Source organism: Oryctolagus cuniculus, chromosome 10 (assembly GCF_964237555.1).
Source record: "Oryctolagus cuniculus chromosome 10, mOryCun1.1, whole genome shotgun sequence".
Classification (NCBI taxonomy): domain Eukaryota; kingdom Metazoa; phylum Chordata; class Mammalia; order Lagomorpha; family Leporidae; genus Oryctolagus; species Oryctolagus cuniculus.
In genome coordinates, this window is record NC_091441.1 from 98,068,073 (window position 1) to 98,074,425 (window position 6,353).

The 6,353-nt window shown below is 56.0% G+C and overlaps 1 protein-coding gene across 4 annotated transcripts in view; it reads left to right on the top strand.

Moving 5' to 3' along the window:
* Positions 1-6,353, top strand: part of DCAF1 (DDB1 and CUL4 associated factor 1) — an 88,606-nt gene that overhangs the window by 693 nt on the left and 81,560 nt on the right. For 2 of the 4 annotated variants that reach the window (XM_051852378.2, XM_070050759.1), the window contains exon 1: positions 4,933-5,182. The gene's annotated coding sequence lies outside the window, so the exon portion shown is untranslated. Of the gene's footprint in view, positions 1-480; positions 619-4,932; positions 5,183-6,353 lie in introns of those variants that run through there. The other 2 variants (XM_008260723.4, XM_070050760.1) reach the window with 2 other exon arrangements.

Sequence of the window (6,353 nt, forward strand, 5' to 3'; positions counted from 1 at the left end):
CTAGACGAGGGGGATGACAGGCCCTGGGGGTATCTGGAAGACAGAGTTTGACCCTCACCATGCTACAGCCCCTGCTCTGTGCGGGGCATATCCATTGTGAGGATGGCCCAGGTTCAAACCATCTCTGGCCACCCTCTCAGGCTGCTGCTGTGATTATGGCATCACTGTGCTGCGAGAGAAAGTCAGTGTGCTCTGGGCAACCTTGCTCCAACGCAGGCCCCTTCCCAGCGGGAAGGCAGGCGCAATGGGTGGCTCGGGGAGGGCAGCTTGTCTACATTCATGTCCAAGGGGCTCTTTGATCTTGACTTCCCATAGTCCTTGAAGAGCTTGAGGAGGCCTAGAGTAGGTCCTTCTACCTCCACCCTCTGACTCAGTTCTCTGTTAGGACAGAGAGGGGACAGGTGAGCCCCATGAGAGGCTCTCCTCCACTTCCCAGTATTTCTGAAATGTGCCTTTTTTTTTTTTTTTTTTTTTGTAAAGAGCTTGTTTCTCATCTAAATGTGAAAAGCCTGAGCTGCTCCAGCAGACAGTACTGTAAGCGAAGAGAAATCAACCAGAGTGCCAACTGCAGGCCTGGAGAACTCCAACAGGGACAGCCAGAGGCCAGCAATGTTCAAAGTAGGAAGAGCGACGACTTTTCCAGCACTGGGTACCAGGTCCCAAGCTAGGCACTACATGCGTTATCACATTTACTTTTTTTTTTTTTTTAAGATTTATTTATTTATCTGAAAGAGTTACTTAGAGAGGAGAGGCAGAGAGGTTGGTCTTTCATCCACTGATTTAATCCCCAACTGGCTGAAACTGCGCTGATCTGAAGCCAGTAGCCTGGAGCTTCCTCCAGTTCTCCCGAGTGCAGGGGCCCAAGAACCTGGGCCATCTTCCACTGCTTTCCCAGGCCATAGCAGAGAGCCGGACTAAAAGTGGAGCAGCCGGGACTTGAACTGGCACCCATATGGGATGCCGGCACTGCAGGCAACGGCTTTACCCGCTACGCCACAGCACCAGCCCCATCACATTTACTTCTCATAACAGCCCTGGGAAGGAGCTGTCACTCCCATTTTCCAGCTGAGGAAATCGAAACTCAAGAGAAGAGAAGTAACTGCGCTCGAATCCCACAGTTGATAAAGGGGAGCACCAGTATCAGGGCCCAGGTCCCAGGTCTGTTTGCCTCTAAAGCTGGGGTGAACCACTGAGCTGTTGCCTTCTCCAAACTCTTTCCAACAGTTAAAAGGAGCAGTTTTCATCCCTAACCATTAGGGCGGGGTTGGAGGGGAGTCAAAGAGGGGATGGAATTTGAGCCTTCTATTACCCAGACCAGCAGCTTTTGGATTAGGGGGTTTTGTTTTTTGTTCTTTTAAATTTATCTGAGAGGCAGAGAGAGAAAGTGCTCCATCTGCTGGCTCACACCCCAAATGTCTACGATGTCTGGAGCTGGGCCAGGCTGAAGCTGGGAGCCAAGAACTCAGTCCAGGTCTCCCATGTTGGTGGTAGGGATCCAACTACTCACACCACACTGCTGCCTCCCAGGGTGCACAGTGGCAGGAAGCTGGAGCCAAGAGCCAGAGCAGGTATGGAACCCAGGCACTGCAGTGTGGGGCACGGGCATCCTAATCACTAGGCCAAATGCCTGCCCCTGGAGAGGGAGTTGTGATTGCTGGAACTTGTCTTGATATTCACTGGGCAGCAGCTGCTCTGACTTGCTTCCTACCATTTTGGAAATGATTAAAGTGAGGTCTTGGGCGGGGAGCGGGGGGGGGGGGGTGGTCTGTGTCTGAGTAGCAGCACTGGAGTAGGGTTGCCAGATAAAACATAGGATAATTAGTTTAACTTGAATTTCAGATTAAGTGATGAGTAATTTTTCTTTGTATGAATGTGACCAGAGATCGGCTGCTTGGGGGTACTTGTCTTTGCACAAGAAATATCTCAGATGTGGGACAGAGAGTAGTGGCAAGCGAGGCAGCAAAGTTCAATGAAGAGAGTACACTTGGTAGGCCAGGAGGCCGTCTCGGGGAAAGGGCTGAGCATGCAGTCTGTATTCAGACTGAGGCTTACACGGGGTGGGGTCCAGTTCTTCCTGCTGCTTCTTCTCCTCCCCCTGCTCTCCAGGTCATAGGGTTTGCTGAGTGTGAATTAGGTCAAGTTCCTCCCAAGGTTTAGCCACTCAGTGCTATCGGGCTGAGTGGTCCACCTGGCACGGGGCAGCGGCGAGTCTCCTAGGGTGCCCGCCTTGAGGGGAGGCTGTGAGGGTCTCATTATCCAGGATTGTCAGGCAGGGTGGTCCCTCAGCACTGCGCACAGAGGGTTTTCCTGGGGTGCTGTCTCTGGGGGGAAGGCTGGAACTGCCTGCAAAGCTATCGGGGTATGAGCAGGACGGTATTAACTTCCGGGCTGCTTCCAGGGCGTGTCTTTGAGGCTTTCCTTTCACAGAAGCTTGTCCTCCTTACGTGCCTCTTACACACACAGGCTCATTTCTAACTTCCTACTGCATGTTAATTATTTGAAATACTGTGTGGGTCTGCTGCTGTCTCTGGCTGGGTACACGGGAGCCAGGGGTTGAAGTTTCCTGTCCCACCTGGGCCTATGGCCCTTCAATGAAGTTGTCCCCATGGGGACAGGAGTTGGGGATAGACTTCTGGAGATGGCACCTCCTGCAGCCACTGGGCAACCCAAGAGCTCCAGCTGTTGTCTTCATGGAGTCTGTGTCTCCCTCTGTAATACAAGAGTGACGCAACAAGGGTGGTCACTGTGCACACTTCTTGGGGGCATGGGGTAACGTTCCCCACCCTTTACTCATTTTGTGAGGAAGGCAGAGGCAGGGCCCTGGTCGGGTGACTGGCATTTTCTCTGTCTAGCCTGGTAGCTCTGCGGCGCTGCTGGGCATTTGCAGTAGCAGCTCTGCCCAGCAGAAGGGGGAGAGGAGTGGGTGTGGGACTCTCAGCCCTTCCCTCCCAGATCCCAGCAGTTGGAGGAGGAGGCACAGGATTGTGGGGTGGCACCAGGGGGAGAGCACCCAGGTCAAGGGAGCCCAGAAGGAGGTGATCAGGAGAGAAGGTTGTCAGGGGCCCGTGTTGTGGTGCAGCAGCCTGAGGCCCAGAGGACTTGGTGCTGTTGGTTTTCCTGCCCCAGAGACGGGGACCGCTGGGGAAGGAGTAGGTGGAGCATTCCTGTCCGAGCCTTCCCACTCTGAGGTGGGCATTCCTCTTTTTCAACCACAGCATCAGAGTGGGAGGCGAAGCAGGATGGGACAGAATGCAGGCGTATCCCACCAAAGAGGCCAAGAAGTCTCTTTCCAGTGACTGAGGACTAATGTGCCAGAACTAAGCCTGCTGTGCTGGCCTGTGGTGTTGTGCTTGCAAATGCTTACACGTGAAAGTATCGGCTTTGAGGCACAGGTGTGAGTGCTTGTGTTATGGGGCACGTGTGCGTAGCACCTCTCCTGTGAAACATGCACTGAGCACAGCTGCAGTGTGTGTGCACTTGGGAAGGCCTGGGTGCTGTCTTTGTCACAGAGGGGGTGGGGTCTGGGAGTACCTGCAGGTGTGGCTGTGCGGAGGGTATTGGCGTAGGTAGAGGAAGCTCCAGGAATCACACGCAGCAGCGGCCAGACAGCCTTGTGTGCGTCCTGCTTCGCTTCTCTAGCCTCCCGGGGGCCCTAGCTGCTCCCAAGCCTCTCCTTGAGGGTCCTCACACCTACCGCCAACCCAGGGCCCCAGGTGAGGTTTCCAAAGGAGAGCAGTGCCATCTGGTGGCAAGACCGAGGCAGTGTCAGGAACAGAGGCGCCAGGCCTCGGGTTCCCACAAGAGCGCTGCCTTTCAGGACAGCCAGTGAGGAAGTGGGGGCGGGGCCGAGAACGCGGACAAAGGGAAGGCAGCTAAGGCTCAGACACGCCAACCCCATGCGTTTCGGTTTCTGACCCTGGAGGAAAGGCAGAGGCCGGGTATGAGCCCACGAAGCTCGGCATTCGCTGATTCACCTCCTCGGCTTCAGGTTTCTCCCATGAGGGTGGTTAACCCGTGCCTCCTGCGTGAGGTGGCAGTGAGGATTAACGGGCGAGTGGAGCTCAAACATCTGGCTCAGAACCAAGCTTGCTGTAGAGTCAGAGTAAGTGGTAGGTGTCATTACCGATACAGGCAAAGTTCGGGCAAAGGGCTGTTGTCCGGAAGGAGGGCGATGTCCCTGCTGGAATCCGATAGGGAACGGGATCCAGGAGCCAGCATTCAGCCTGTGTCCCCCGTGCGGGCGCTGGCACGGCCGCAGCTTGCTGTGTCTTGTGTCCTCCCTGGGAGGGCATCAGGGAGATACCAGAAACTTCTTCAGGACTCCCAGGGGAGAATCAGCCGCACCAGGCCTTGAAGACCGGGCAGGATCTCGTCAGGTGGAGTCGCAGCGATCTTTCATGGCCCCCGCAATTCTTGTCAGAGCCTTTGGATTTAACTAATCGGCCTTAGGCACTCTCTCTGGGCCTCGTTTTTCCCAGCTGTAAAATGAACGGAATTCAATGAATTCCGAGGCCAGTTCTGCCCTCGTCTACGGGCTTTGGTGTCTCCATTTCTGCCTCACATGTCGTATCTGACGATAAATAATTCACTGATTCCTACAGGCTAGGTATGGAAAGCGAAAACCAGCTTCTATTGTTTAATGGATGCTGTGACTCCCAGTGCGCTTTAGAAGCATGTGCTCCGAGTCTGGTGTGTACTGGGTACGCTGGGACAGGAGAGAGAATTAAGACACTGGTTCTCAAATGACACACAAGGCAGAACCGAGTACACACCGGCCAAGGCGCACAGAGCTATTCGCATTAAATCTTAAAACTACAAATCCCGGCAGTCAATGCGCTGGGCGAAGCGCTCGTCCGCGGATCGGTGCTGGCGGGCCGCGCCCCTGGACGCGGGACTTCATTTCCCAGGCATCTTCGGGGCTTTCCGATTTTTTTTTTTCCCGTCCCCTCCGCTCGCGCGGGCGTTCTCCCGCCCCTTGCCTGCGATCCTCGCGCCAAGCAGGCGCGCGCGCGCCCGCGCGCGGGGCACGTAGCACGGGAGTGACGCATAATATGTGGGCCGCTCTGGAGCCGTGGTCGCGCTGTGTGTGAGTGAGGGCGAGTGAGTGCGGGACCTGAGGCGGTGTGTGTGAACTGTGGCCTCTGGCGGGGTCAGGGGGGAAGCGGCGGAGCCGCCTGGAAAGGTGAGTGGGGACAGGGGGAGGCTGGGTGTCCGGGAGGTGTGAGAGCAGCCAGGGAGCGAGGCCGGGCGGGCGGGAGAGTGGGCGCCGGGCTGGGGGAGGGGCAGCACCTGCTTGGGCCACCGGCGGGGAGGGGGCGGGCCGGGCCGCCGGAGAGGCTGGGCCTGGGGCCTGCAGGACTTTTCCTCCTGAGTCCTGGCCTCGGGGCGAGGCCTCCATGCTCTTCCTGCAGTCCCCAAAAGAAGCCTCCCGAGAGTAACTCTTCCGCCCGGAGTGAGGGGCAGTGGTGTGCTCGTCTCTACCCATTTCCCTTGCCACCTTTTTCCTCCCTGTCCCTCCCCAGTCTCGGTTCCGTACGGGCTGGGGGGCTCCATCTTCCTGCCGTACGGCGGCCCCCTTGCCTGGCTGTGTCTCCGCCTCCAGCCCCAGTCACCTGGGCGGGCTCTCCCCTCCCTCGGCCTCGCGCCACCTCCCCCTGCACCCTCCCGGCTCTTGGACCGGGCGAGTGGGGCGGAGCTCTCCCGCACTGCTCCCACCTCCCTGGTGGACGGGAGGGGTGGAGAGAGGTGTGCAGGTCCCGCGGGTGGAGCCGGGCATCGGCGTGCCTGCAGAGAGCTTCCTGGGAGCTTGTTTCCGGGCTGTTTTCTACTGGGGCGTCCGAGGCGTTTGCTTAACTCCGACTTCTCTTCCTGGTCGCTTTCCCTCGCGTTTCCTCCTATGCGGTGACAGTGCTGTTTTCACATTGGTTGAAGTCGTTTGCAGTGTCGCTAGTACTTTGGAGTCGCACATGACTCGTCCTTGTCCGCATCTTGTTGGTCTCAGCCTTTCCCGAGTCTTGTCTCTTTGGTGAAGCCTTTTAATTAATCTACATGTTTTATTCCTGTTAGCAGCAACTTCCTGTTCTAAGCGCGCTAGTGGTAATGGACAGTGAGAGGTTTGTCGGTAGTGTTCTCTTGAATTTATTTCCAGCTCACTGGAGTTCACCTTTAAGGTTTATGTAAGCGTGTATATTTAGACTTCAAGTAGGAATCGATTTAGTATTTTTTCTGCTTGAAGCCTCAAAACTTGGTCTTTGTGTACAGCAGTTGTTACCCATTTTCAAACGGTGATTTATTTTTGGATGCTAAGGAGCTAATTGAGAATGTAGGAAAATAATTCTGCATGCAGCATCTCG